Here is a 14,805-nt window from a genome sequence, read left to right as displayed (position 1 = left end):
CGGGTGAATTATTATTATTCATCTAAATATGTTAAGGTTGCTATTTTTGTTGTTATTGTTGGTTAGTCACCTCAGTATCATAGCTCGTTGGAACTGGGAATTAAGTCTTAAATCGTGGGAACAAGAAACAATGGCTTTGCATGTCAAAATATTAAGTTATGGTGGAAAAGTTCATTTTTTGAAGCCAAAAGCAATTAATAAATTAATTAATGACACTATTATATTTTAATGTTGTGTAGAGGAAGCTTCTTAAGTGGAGTTCTTTTGGGAAATTGGTGCCATTTGGAGATTATAAATATGAGGACATTTATGAGAAAAGCATCCAATTATGTGATAATCTTATTTTGCTTTGTCGTCTTTGTGACGTTTCTGAAGTTCTAATTTTTCTGTGCCCTTGCTGAAGTATAAGGGTTTGGGATCTACAACTAAAGTATTGCAAATTCAATTTTGAGAATTATTTCAAGATTTCTTAGCAAATTGTGCTGAGGTATACAATTTGTCATTTCTCCTTTTGTATTAACTATTGCTAAGGAGAAGTTTAATTTTCCTTGTTGCTGGAGGTTGGTCTCGAATCTGTGAAGGGATTTGTTGGAATTGTTATATCAAATTGTTTGCTGGTTAATTTGGAGTTGGTGGAGTGCATTTATATCTATTGTTGGGCATTATTTTCTATATGCACTTTGGGAGCAACATATCTGCATTTGCATTTATTTGTTGGAGAATTCTTTTGTTGCTGTTAGTCTTCATTTTTGAGGGTTTACAAGGCATATCTACATGTAAGTTCATGGATTGTAACTTCTAATTTTTCTGGATATTGTTGATTTAGATAATATGGGATATTTTATCAACTAGGTTGATGATATTTTGTGAAAATATTTAGTATCTAAATTGATATTAAAATTTGGAATTTTCAGTTGTATGTTCCCTATGTAATTCCAAATATTTGAGTTCAAATTATTATTACAATATCTTCTATTTTGCTGCTATATTGTTGTATCAAAAATTGCAAAACATCAAAAACAATAAATCAATTCCTTATCACAAATTGTTTGAGAGCTAGTAGGGCTCATTACAGTGATATTAGAGCTTGCTTGCAAAGTGTTTGATGAAATGTCAAACAACTGAATTATAAAAGAATTTGGTGTTTGTTGAAGTTAAAACTGGTTGGGGTTATTACAGAAAAACAACACTGAAAAAAGAGACAACGAGACCGCGAAGAACTAGTAGTTTGTAGTCGTCAGAAAGTAACCCATAAGTGAAGGATAGCTATTTGTGTGCGGAGAAATCCGAGCCCGTTGCCGGAGAGAGGGGGAGAACTGACTTTGATGGTGTACGTGCATAAGATCTCTGTGTGACCTCACAGATCTGGTGTGAGTAACAATTGACGGGACCCGAACTTGCTTGGTTCCTTTGAGAGAGATAACTGGAGTGAAAAAGTAAGTGATAAGCTGGTGAAGGGAAGCAAATCCAAAGGGGGATAGCTCTCGAAGAGTAATATCCCAAAGACGGAAGACCTCCTAGAGATAGAATGCAGTGCATCGATGACCATCGTACCTGAAGAAGTAGAAAGAAGTTTGTAAACAAGTTTTGAACATAGTTTAGAAGGTGAGATTATTTTATGTTGTAGAGGAAGAGGGGGCTGTAGAGGAGATGACTTCACAGGGATTTACTATCTAGGTGTCGATAGGTTAGTTATTGGGCATGTGATTGTTCAAAAATCAATTGAGAGCGACTTTGTTTTGAAAAGCTACTGCATGTCAAGGTCCTTAAAATTTTCACAAATTTTGTGCAATTAGTTGGAGTTAAGTGCAAGAATTAATTGCTGCAAATGGCTTGCTAGAGTTGGAGTGTGGTTCATAAGCATGGTTGGATGTAGTGTCTATTTCTTGGATCACCTTGTTCTTTGCCATAAATCGACAGAGTTAAACAAAATGAAGAGCATAATATAGTTAGAGATATAATCCTTACTCAAGAATAAGATGAGGTAAGTCTGTTTAGGAAACCTTCTACCAAGTTCGATAATAATATAGATAAAACTCATGAGATACATCCAATTCAAGGTTTAAGAAATATATAAAATTTACATGACAAATCTAGATGGATATGCGGTAGTTCAACCATAACAAGGGTTGAGATGGATGACATGATGAGGTACCCCAATTATCCTCTACCCTAGGCTCATGGGTGGATTTGTCCCCCCTTGGTCTTATGTGGTCCTTAAACATCCTAATGAGGCTGCCATTTTCCTTATCACGCCATCCACTTTTCCTGCAATGATTGAGGATCCCATCTAGTCCTCGTCAGCAATTGATCAATATGGGGTTGGTAGGGGAGATTGCAATGGGGCTCCCCTAAAATGACCCTCAACCCTAGGCCCAAGAGCAGGGCATTGTCATCTTTGTTCTCATACAGTCCTTGACCATCTTCATGAGGTGGTATACTTAGTGAGGGATCTTCTGCTGTTTCCTCTCCATGCACTCCTTCCCTTCCTTCAACATGTTGAACTATATGAAGTTAATATTAATAAATGCATAGATATTTAGTTTCAAGTAGTCATTGACTGCATATAAAAGGTTATCAAATAGATTGCTCTGCACTACCTCCGGGCAGGAGTGAGGCTCAGTTTTGGACAATAATTGAGGTAGTTGGTAATTCTTAGCCAAAGAGCGATAAATCATTTTGCAGGTAACTTTGTTCGACACTGTGCTGTGCCATCACACCATTTGGCAGAATTGAGCATATTACTGGAAAATGTATCATCTACAGGCTTCCCTGACCACTGAGTGTGTCCTCCAGTGTGACTGTGGCAAGCCAGAGTCAATGCTCAAGTCAGACCAAGGTCTCAACTGCATAATATCCAAAATCTCATTGAAATTTTTTGTGACTTTATGCTGCACCAAATTTTTGAGGAGCTGCCTTGCAGCAACACAAGGGGTTTATCTTTATGATATATTTATTTGAGCTAAATATATAAATATGATCTTATATGATTAAATAAATTATGTGGCAACTCCTACTAATCTATTATATTCTTGTTTTGTGCTTTTCTGAACTTAATTCCTGTTTCAGGGCTGCAATAGGTATATATGTTATAGTTTATGATTTTTAAGTGTTCGTTGACATGTATGGACAAACCAACCTCATTTCATTTTTTCGTTGCATTGGAGTACATCCCCCATAGCAGAACCTGAACCCAAACCTGTACTAGTAACTTAGTTTTTTTTATCTCTTCTGGTTGGATTTTAATTGCATTGGAGTACATCCACCATAGCAGAACCTGAACCCAAACCTGTACTAGTAACTTAGTTTTTTTTATCTCTTCTGGTTGGATTTTAATTGCATCCTTTTCTGTGAAGATTATATCACAAGTCAATTTTTCATCCTCATGATGGCTGGAGTAGCTGCTTGTTGTTGATGTTGTTCCATGAAGCAAAATGGTTTCGATCTCTGCTACTTTGAGCCTAGTGATAAGAGCAAAATATGTTCCATTTCTTGCCATATTCTGGCCTATTTCATGCACCTTCCTACTCATTCCCAAATTATTTCCCTTCTATTTTCATATTATTTTATCATTACATTGGATATGGCTAATGCATATAAGTGATATTTAATGTAGTTTTGGGATCAATATATGGAAATCAATTAGTGACCGTCTTTATTTATAAGCTAAGTTGCCGGTTTGGATTTTGGTTCGGATGCAGGTTCAACATTCGGGTTCGGAATTCGGTCAAATTTTTTTTGGGCCGGGTTCGGGATTGTTTTGGTTTTGTCCGTACAAGATTAAACCAAAAAAATAAAAATAAAAATAATATATATGTATATATATACATATATATGTATATATATATATATATACATATGTATATATATATATATACATATGTATATATATGTATATACATATATATATATATATATGTATATACATATATATATATATATATATATATATGTGCTGCAGCAAACTAGTTCATACACCACTATGCTAATTTGAAGCAATTTAGCAAATTCAACCACTACATATATATTAATGATTTTGTTCGAATGGCATGACAAAATGTCAAAATATACCACCATATCAATGTTTCAACTCAAAAACTTTAAAATGTCAAGATTACTAATCAGTAATCAGTCAGACTCATATGTGATCAAATTTCAATGTATCATCAAAAATCTTCAAAGAATTCATCATCATTAGGCAGTTGCTGATTAGAAGCACAATTAGTGCCACTAGCATCAACAGTCTCAACCTTAGTCTCAGCTATAGCCTCAAGATCAGCTCCATCAGTACTATGTATCTCAAGATCACCATCTTCGATTGCAAGTGCAACAAAGTGGACTTCCAACTCGGTGGCCTCTGGTTCGACATCTTATTGTTTTGCCTCCCCCTTTTTGTATGTATTCTCTTTGTGAGTTGTGAGCCTCAAGTGTGAATATACAAACATTAAGTTATCTGCTTTCTAGGAGTTTAGTCGGTTGCGTTTTATTGAGTGGATGAAGAAGTATGTGCTCCAATTCCTCTCAGATGGTAATGAACTAGCAACCTACTAAAATTTGCAGTTTTACTAACAATAAACTAGAAATTAGAGTTTTGAATATTTACCAACAAGAAATTAGAAATTAGAATCTTAAGATTAAAAAGTGTAATCACCTAAAAATGGTCATCTAGACTATTAGCCCCCTTTTCAACATTTTGGCTAAATTAATTTAATCACTTACCTAAGCCAAATTGCTAATAATCAATTTATTTGATTATAACCTATAGTTTGACTATGCTATCCTAAGTTCATTATTTGATTAAAAGAACGTGTTCATTAGTTCATGGTTATCATTATAATTTTCTTTCATATCTATGTCTGAGACAATCTAAAATGAACAGCATATGACATGATATATGACCCAATGAATTCCGTCTAGGAAGCTATGATTATGTATACATGCATTCACCATATAGACTGTATATGATTCGTGTAACATCCAGATTTTCCAGGTCTAAATTAACATCTAACATATGCATAGAATACAGTTATTACTTCGTTTCATAGGAAGACAGTTACATCATTCATGCTCATGTGAAGAAGATTTACCGTTAAAGTAAGTTAAACAAAAAATTTCTTAACTAAATACTTGAAATACCTTTTAATGAAATTACTTCAGAATTTGAAATTACATACCTCGAAAAATCTGAGACTAAAAAATCATTTAAGTATGCTTCTGCAACCACCCGGGTTAGTCCACAAATATACTATAACAATTTCTCAAATCGACTGCTATCTCAAAAATCATTTGATGAATAACACTAAATACCAATATAATTTAAATTAGGGCATCACATATCATCTTACCAATTAGGGCATCAATTACCATCGGTTTATTTAGGGCTTCTGGTACTGCTTTACCACTTAGGGCTTTTGCGACCACGGATTCAATTTAGGGCTTCCACGACTACGAATTTTATCTAGGGTTTCCGCGACGACGGATTCAATTTAGGGTTTCCGCAACCATGGATTCAACTAGGATTTTCGATACCACGGATTTAGTTAGGGCTTCCAATACCACCATATCAATTAAGGTTCCAACTGTCACACAATCAATTTGGGCTTCAGATTTCTTTTCCTTCCGATTTCTTATCTGTGACAGTTTCTCAAAATTTAGATAAATACTTATATTCAATAAAGTAAAATGATGATAACAATGAAATACTTAAATTTAATCTTTACCTCCTCATATATAAAAAATGATATTACCTATTTTTCCGATAAGCATTTGAATACTTGGCTTATCTCTATCTAACGCACAATCGACATCTTGAGAGGGTGAAACATCGTCAGGGGCTTTACCACCCAACCTCGGACCTCAATGTATCCCCACACGATCTCTAATGAGAAAGGCCCTCCCTACTCGGAATTGGCAAGGAACATCATTCCATCCACTGGGCATCATGACAAATAACACGCCATAGGAGTGGCTCTCTGTCATCTAAAACTGAGATGAGCCTGCATTTTAATAACACCCCCCCCGACCCTACTCTGCAATCCACGGTAGATGATAAGGGTTCGAATTTAAATCCGGAACGATCTAAAGAAGGTTCGGTCACAAGCAACTCCATGGCTAAGGGTTTAGAGAAGCCGAAAAAGAGTGGTGAAAGAATGTTTGAGAAAGTTGAATGCCAAAAGACGTTAAAGAATTCCCTAATATAGAATAAGTAAGACTCTATAGCTTCCAACCGTTACAAGAACCATTGGAAAGCCAAAACAAATCGAATTTGATGAGGAAAAAGAATAAAGGAAGAAAATAAGAAGTTGAAAAGAGAATTGTAAAATTGTAATAATCAATTCTTATAATTTGATAATTATTCTAATAAATGATGCCAATTCATTTTTAATATTTAAATGTACAAATTTAAATATTTACAATTAAAATCCTTTTAAATACGTTTTATAAATAATTTAATTATTTACCAAGTAACTCAATTATTTTAATTAAACTATTTATTAAAATAACTCATGCGGTTCACAGGTATTTTCTGTTCCAAGTCACCTAGGTCTTCTACCCATCTGTCCAGTGTTGGTGATGCTCCTGCCTAATTCTTTTCTGACAATGTTTCCACCCCACTGACAGTTTCCCATTTTGCAAGATTACATCAAATTATACTGTCGATTGACTTCATGTGAACCTCAACGTCTATATTTCAAGCTAGGTCAAAATTTGGGATGTAACATACCATTCCCCTTGAGGTTCATCGTCCTCGATGAACTGGAAGTTGCAACGAACACTATAAAGGAATTTTTTAATTTTAAAATTGACATGTAATGTACCATTCCCCTTGTGATTTATCGTCCTCGATGACCTCTGCAGTTTAGACACTAAAAGAATATTCCACATACAAGATATATATATAACATTGTGATATCATTTGGGTCAGAATGAAAATCATACTCGAAACTCAAGATCCATTTTTACTTTACAGTTTCTAGAAAGATATTTGTATGGTAACATAAAATTGAACACGCACTCACCTGAGTTCTCTTTACCGTAATGATGGTCATCTCAGCATCGGTTGAGTTGATTCTATTTCATATTCCTGTCATACTTATGTAGGCACTCACCATATCATTAGTTCAATTTCATTTTGATATCTTTATTTAAGAAAATTTTTCAGGGTTCAATGACTGAAAGTAGGATAAGCATTCAAAATTGAAATTCTTCAACCAGCAAATCTAGATCATAACTTGATCATAATTTAAATCACTCATACATACCATCTAACACAAAGTCCTCATTAATGGATAGATCATCCTTGCAACTAATAGATTACCTGTAATAGGTTAGTGAATCCATGTTTTTCCATCTTGGCCTTCAAGCCCAATATTTCATTAGAATAATCATTTCATGGTAGGATATCTCCAAAACAATATATCACGACTCAATGAGTAAAGTCAACATCGCATGTGTATTATACATGCATAATAATGTGTCAAAGGATAAAAAAAACATGATATACTAAGCAAGATCATCAAATCAAGATCACAAGTATCAGAAACAATTCATAAGATTCTCATGAGTATTCTCATCATTCTTCTCTAAATACTTGGAAATTCATCTTTCCCATTTCTATGATTTTAGGCTTCCATGCCCATTTCATCAAAAGTTCACAAACATTGATAGTTCCAACTCCTTACTAGAGCACATGCAATTTTGTTTTTCATTTAGTTCAGGTTCAAATTGGTAACAATTTAATTCTTTCGTTAATTTGGGTCGACAAACCCGCTCATGATGGATTTAGATATCATTTTATCAAGATTTTAAACTGTGTTTGGATTGCGCAAGTCTAGGCATCGGGACCCTTTTAATCTTCTTATTCTCGACAAAGAATGGCCCTCCCACCAGGGATAATACATATGTACATTCTGGTCTTGCCACTGAGTAATCAGGTGGGTTGAAGTCCCAACAATTATTCGACAAAATAATTGAAGCATCAGGACAATCAACAAGATCAATTGTTTTGGAAAATCTGCCTAATTACACCCTGGCCAAGGATTTCAAAATTTGGGTTGTCGGACCCGATCTCCACCACTTAGCTTGCCAATCCTTTTTATTTTTTTAATTAGGTTTCAATTCTATGATATCATAGTTTATACATTTGTCCATTTCATATCATTTCAGCCTTCTTGGCTATTCTGAATGATTTTCCAGTGTATTTTTCCATTTTTTGATTGCAATATCCGAATATGCAACTAAATCTTTTTCAACATTTACGTTTTCAATTCTTAGAAGCAGTGCTGGACCCAAGGTTTCAGGGTTGAACCCAACTCTCTGATACCATATGTAACATCGAAATTTTTCAGGTCTAAATTAACATCTAACATATGCATAGAATACAGTTATTACTTCGTTTCATAGGAAGACAGTTACATCATTCATGCTCATGTGAAGAAGATTTACCGTTAAAGTAAGTTAAACAAAAGATTTCTTAACTAAATACTTGAAATACCTTTTAATGAAATTACTTCAAAATTTGAAATCACATACCTCGGAAAATCTGAGACTAAAAAATCATCTAAGTATGCTTCTGCAACCACCCAGGTTAGTCCACAAATATACTATAACAATTTCTCAAATCGACTGCTATCTCAAAAATCATTTGATGAATATCACTAAATACCAATATAACTTAAATTAGGGCATCACATATCATCTTACCAATTAGGGCATCAATTACCATCGGTTTATTTAGGGCTTCTGGTATTGCTTTACCACTTAGGGCTTCTACAACCACGAATTCAATTTAGGGCTTCTGCGACTACAGATTTTATCTAGGGTTTCCGCGACGACGGATTCAATTTAGGGCTTCTGCAACCACGGATTCAACTAAGGTTTTCGATACCACGGATTTAGTTAGGGCTTCCAATACCACCATATCAATTAAGGTTCCACTTGTCACACAATCAATTAGGGCTTCATATTTCTTTTCCTTCCGATTTCTTATCTGTGACAGTTTCTCAAAATATAGATAAATACTTATATTCAATAAAGTAAAATGATGATAACAATGAAATACTTAAATTTAATCTTACCTCATAAATAAAAATGATATTACCTATTTTTCCGATAAGCATTTGAATACTTGGCTTTATCTCTATTTGACGCACAATCGACATCTTGAGAGGGTGAAACATTGTTAGGGGCTTTACCACCCAACCTCGGACCTCAATATATCCCCACACGATCTCTAACGAGAAAGGCCCTCCCTACCCGGAATTGGCAGGGAACATCATTCCATCCACTGGGCATCATGACAAATAGCACGCCATACGAGTGGCTCTCTGTCATCTAAAACTGAGATGAGCCTGCATTTTAATAACCCCCCCGACCCTGCTCTGCAATCCACGGTAGATGATAAGGGTTCGAATTTAAATCCGGAATGATCTAAAGAAGGCTTAGCCACTTATGCAATGGTTCACAGGCAATTCCATGGCTAAGGGTTTAGAGAAGCCGAAAAAGAGTGGTGAAAGAATGGTTGAGAAAGTTGAATGCCAAAAGACGTTAAAGAATTCCCTAATATAGAATAAGTAAGACTCTATAGCTTCCAACCGTTACAAGAACCATTGGAAAGCCAAAACAAATTGAATTTGACGAGGAAAAAGAATAAAGTAAGAAAGTAAGAAGTTGAAAAGAGAATTGTAAAATTATAATAATCAATTCTTATAATTTGATAATCATTCTAATAAATGATGCCAATTCATTTTTAATATTTAAATGTACAAATTTAAATATTTACAATTAAAATCCTTATAAATACATTTTATAAATAATTTAATTATTTACCAAGTAACTCAATTATTTTAATTAAACTATTTATTAAAATAACTCATGCGGTTCCACAGGTATTTTTTGTTTTAAGTCACTAGGTCTTCTACCCATCTGTCCAGTGTTGGTGATGCTCTTGCCTAATTCTTTTCCGACAATGTTTCCACTCCACTGGCAGTTTCCCATTTTGCAAGATTACATCAAATTATACTGTCAACTGACTTCATGTGAACCTCAACGTCTATATTTCAAGCTAGGTCAAAATTTGGGATGTAACAATTCGGCATTAGAATTTACTTAAGCATAGAAAGAGGATTATAGCAGGACTCTGCTTATCATGGCAAAAAGATTAAATGAAAGTAATGGATTCAAGACGTTTTCAATTAAACACAACATACCTTATGTGACTTTTAACAGTCTACTCCAACTCCCTCGGGTGACTTATACTAGTCTGCTCCTACTCCTGCGGCTGGAAAGAATTGGACTCTGCACTCCCTAGCTCTGTCCTTGCGGATAGGTAATGATGAGAATATAAAGGAAACGGGAGGGCAAGTTATTGAGGCCGATAAAAATCTCAGATTCTCTTCTCTTGCCTTAACGTAAATACAGATGAGAATAGAGTCACGGAAAAAATGTAGAGGAAAAATGTTGTATCAAATACGATCAAGGAGTCTCTATTAAAAGGATTGCTTGGCTCTTCGGCTACTTTTAGTTATAAAGAAAGCCATTCAAATGCCTCTCTAATTGAATTTTAAAAGAAAGAAATAAAGAGGGAAAGAATAAGAAGTTGAAGAGTTTTAATTTATTATTTTATTATTATTATGCATTTTTATAAACGTTCATGTGTATGTATTGATGAAGTGACATCATTAGATTAAAAACTTATAATTTATTGGTGTCACCTCATTTTTATATACATGTGTTCGTATTTGAGGATGTATAATAATGATTAAATAATAAATTCAAATAATAAATCTTCAAAGGTACGAATTTCATATTTTTAATTTAGGTTATTTAAGTTTTATTATATTGTTTTTCTAATAGCTCATGCGGTCCCATAATGCAACATGTTGTCAAGTCTCAGTATCCTTTCCAAGATAGTCTTAGGTCAAACTTGTCGATCCTGATGATTGGACCAATTGACCATCTCCTTCCGATGATCTCGTTTAGCAATGCTTCCCCTCTCTTCAGTCTTCTTCCTGCAATCACCCAAACAAAACATTCTCGCCAAAACACCAATTCAAAGATATATTAATCATAAATTCCAATCAAACAATTATCGATCAACTAATGACATTATAGATTTCATCAATGTCTATAATAACTAACTCATTTCACATGATCGTGAATGAAATAACTCATTATTAGTTGGTACGACGTTTATATTTAACTGACTCTCTTCACATTATCAAGAAAGAATAAATTGATACAACGTCTATAATTAACTAACTTGTTTCCCATGATCAAGAAGGAAATAAATTGATACAATGTCTATAATTAACTAATTTGTTTCACATGATCAAGAAAGAAATAAATTGATACAACGTCTATAATTAACTAACTTGTTTCACATGATCAAGAAAGAAATAATTCGTTAAACCAACGGTTACGATCAATTTAAAACTTAGGGCAAAATTTGGGATGTAACACTATCGGTGAATCATACATAACTCCGACCATAGAGGAAGGGGGGAGGACCATATGAGGAAGAATTGATGTCTTAGGGCACTCTACTATGCCTCTTTACTCCACATATTCTATAATCTATGTTACCTGGGGACGCATTTCCACCCCTCAACCCAAAGTTTCGGAAATGGGAACGGTTTCGGGGATGGGGGGATGGCAGGGGACATTTCCCAGACGTCCCCAACTAGAGAAGAAAATAGGAAACGCGTCCCCAAAACTTCAGAAACAGTCAACGAGTTTCTGAACCATGTTGACCGTTTTGGGGACTGTATTTCTGTTTCCTAATGTCCTGAGGACTGCATAAAAAGTTTCCTATTAAAAAATTATTAAACTTAAAAAAACCATTACAAAAAATGATTTTCTGGTCATCTACGGGCTTGGACTTGTGGAAGTCATTTTTTTATAAAATATATTATAAAATGAATGATTAGGGGCAGCTGTCATAGTATCTTTGTTTTCATTTTGAAGCTCAGGATAATAGTGATAGTGACTTTGATATGGATGATTAGGGATAGCTGCCATGGTATCTTTGTTTTCATTTTGACTTTGGAATGTTTTGTCTTGACACTGATCATTGATAGTTGATACATTGATGGAATGATGATATATCAATATGATCATTGATAGACTATAGTTGATACTTTAAAAGTTTAAAAATTTAAAGTTTGAGTCTTGATCTTTTTAATGTTTCTATTTTATTGAGAGTTGATGTTTTTCATTCTCTTATTTGATTCATTTCATTATGTACTAATGGTATTTTAAGTACTTAGATGATGATTGAAAATGATGCTATTTAGAATTTTCTCAATTAGATCCTGATTGCTATGCTCTATGATCATTGCTGAATCATTATTTGATGAATGGAGTTGATAATTTTAAACTATGTTGCTGTGATGAATGTAGAATTGATGAATATATTTGAAAATTCAGACACCACACACACACACACACACACACACACACACACATCCCTTGTTCCGGCAAAAAAAAAAAGGGTCACAGAAACCCGTTTCCTTGTCCCTCCGTCCCCTCGTCCTGGAAACTTGGGGTAACATAGTCTATAATTGTAATTCACATTCAATTAAAGTGCTGTGGTGAAGATATATTCTCTTTACTCTAGCTCTTGATTTATTTATGAATTATGCATATATATATATATATATATATATATATATATATGATGGCATCTCTGGTGAATATAGGATTCTAGCTATGCATCACATACCATTTATTTGGTAAATCTAATTTATTGTAATAGTGATTTAGGGCACTTTCTAGGGCAACTTAGGACAAGGATATTACAATTGGTATCTAAGCATAATCCTGCCAGGGGGACAAATCTGCTTTAATTGCCATCTAATAAGGATTAACTATTTAGCCCTTATTCCTAAGTAGGTGAAGAGTATAATGAAATTGGCCCATAAGGTGTTCTATATGTATGTGCCTTGAATTACCTCATTTTGAATATAAGCATTTTTACTCTACGCGTATCTTACATGCACGTATATTTGTGTTTGCTTTATGGCTGCTAAATTTCGTAGATGTTTACTCTATGAGAACATTCCGCATATATGCTTGTGTATTGCTTCATGCCTTACATGTTTGGTGTATAATATATATTTAAGTGTATTACTTTGTGCTTTACGTATCTGATGGGTATTTGTATCTCTATCTTGACATGAATACTTCTTGCCTTCAGTGCATTTATACGGTTTCATGTCTTATGGATGATTCATTCCTTACAAATGTACTCAGGTATTCTTGTATGATTCATGCTTTGGGCTTGCAGGCATTCATATGTATGAATTATGCCTTACGTATATGATTCATAGTTCATACATATATACTTCATGCTTTATGTAATACACGTTTTCAAGTATACACTCCATGAGTTAAGTGAATTCATGTGTACGCTCTATGCTTAATGTGCTATGTGTATTCATGTGCACGCTTCATGACTTGAGTGAATTCATTTGTATGCTCTATGCTTTACGTGCTACATGTATTCATGTACATGCTCCATTACTTAAGTGAATTTATGTTTATGCTAAGATGCTTTATGCTTTATGTACTGCGTGCCCTCATTATTGAATCAATAACTAAGCATAATGTTCAACTCAGAGATACAATATCCTATCAGATTAGCCCTCTTTCCCTTATGAAAATTCATTAACTGTCAAATCCAGGGACGTTTACTTGAAGTGGGACTGCACTGTATGTGCACTAAGAACTAGCATTAGCCATACTACAGAAAACTTATGCATTGAAAGTAAAGTCTATCCTATGGCTACAAGAAGGAAACAACTTGATTTGAATGCAAAGCTAGATACTGAAACTATCATTAATCTAAAAGAGATCCTTGCTGAAATTGGACTGAGACTATTCAACCTTCTTTGGCTGCAGGAACCTGCGACTACTACTGCTGAAAATGCAAATTACTGGAGGAATAAAAACTAGTCTATTGTAGAATGGAAACCAAGCTAGTAGGGACTACTCACCAAGTGGGCCCCCTTGGATAGGCATCCAGGAATCAGTTACACACAACGTATGCTCAAAACGTTGCTTTATCTATTTAAAAAATAGATAGATACATTGCAATGATACACAAAACAACTCAACAGATAGTAACTGATTTTAATCTCTATTTCACCATCCTTCTCACTAAGGAGAGGAGTGCCTTTTTTAAAAGAGAAAACTTAACCATCTAACTTCCTTCACCATGAAGAAAGGTGGAAGACATTATTGCTTTCCAAGTGTGATATCCTCGTCAAAATAGAGTATAAATAAATAATTAAAATAATAATATAATAATATGATATTAATAATGGTTAATACATCAAAATATTGAGAATTAAATAATATTATATATAATGTTAAAACATAATAATTAAATTAAAAATCAAAATATATAAGTGAATATATTGTCTTATATATAATCATATTATATTAAAAATAATATTATTAAAATAATATATGTTATTAATATAATATATATAAATAATATAATCATATTATTAATACAATTATTAATTATGAAAAGACATGACTTTATAGAAGAAAACTATATATATAGAATATTAACATTGAGAAAGTATCATTTAAAAATATAGAAAAATAGGAAAGTAAATACATGGAGCTAATCTGTAATGGAAAAATCTAAATAATTAAAGGGAGGTCCCAATAGAAGACATTACAGTTGGTATCAGAGCTGGTTTTCCTGTCAGCCTCCGAAATTTTATAAGAAATAAATTTGTAAAAGATTTATCAAAAAAGATATAAATATTGATAATTGTCCGAAATGAAGATTAT

At 33.6% G+C, this 14,805-nt stretch overlaps 1 protein-coding gene across 2 annotated transcripts in view; it reads left to right on the top strand.

Annotated features, from left to right (window-relative positions):
* The window catches only part of LOC149530272 (protein OBERON 3-like), a 53,593-nt gene that overhangs the window by 17,442 nt on the left and 21,346 nt on the right, over window positions 1-14,805 (top strand). The gene's annotated exons all lie outside the window — the stretch shown is intronic.

Source organism: Cupressus sempervirens, chromosome 11, assembly GCF_028749045.1.
Source record: "Cupressus sempervirens isolate cs-2001-9-10 chromosome 11, ASM2874904v1, whole genome shotgun sequence".
NCBI lineage: Eukaryota > Viridiplantae > Streptophyta > Pinopsida > Cupressales > Cupressaceae > Cupressus > Cupressus sempervirens.
The sequence above is the reverse complement of the archived record's forward strand: the minus strand, read 5'-3'. Positions and strand labels throughout refer to the sequence as shown.